At 64.1% G+C, this 459-nt stretch overlaps 1 protein-coding gene across 1 annotated transcript in view; it reads left to right on the forward strand.

The window, feature by feature from the left end:
* PGLYRP4 (peptidoglycan recognition protein 4) overlaps positions 1 to 459 on the forward strand; it is a 9,048-nt gene that overhangs the window by 2,229 nt on the left and 6,360 nt on the right. The window lies entirely within an intron of this gene.

Here is a 459-nt window from a genome sequence, read left to right on the forward strand (position 1 = left end):
CGTGTCCGCCCTTCACACCTGATACCCTTACTTCCTACGCTGAGGTTAGACCGGGTTTATAATGGATAAAATGTTTTAAAAATCCTGTGAAATTCCACATAATCTGGAATTTTCTGTGACGTCCTTGACTCTGAGATCTCCTTCAAACCCCCACAAGCCTGGTCCTTGGGGCGCCCGTGGCTGTGAAAGACTCCACGTCCTCGGCCCCTCCCCTCCCCTCCCCGCACCCCGACAGCGACGCCCCTCGCCCCTCGGGGGCAAGGTCAGCATCTCCACGGTGCGGCCGAGGGACCGAGGAAGGGAAGCTGCTCGCTTTCCTCGCCACGCGGCCGCGGGACAGTCGTGCGCCCCGGGCTGGCGCAGAGCTGTCTGCGCCGCAGCTGCGCCGCGCGTGCGGGGCCGTCGCCTTGTGACAGTGTCCGCGGGCGGCGGTGGCTTCTCGCTTCAGGTGCCCGCCGC

The sequence above is a fragment of the Pteropus alecto genome, unplaced genomic scaffold (assembly GCF_000325575.1).
Source record: "Pteropus alecto unplaced genomic scaffold, ASM32557v1 scaffold49, whole genome shotgun sequence".
Lineage (NCBI taxonomy): Eukaryota > Metazoa > Chordata > Mammalia > Chiroptera > Pteropodidae > Pteropus > Pteropus alecto.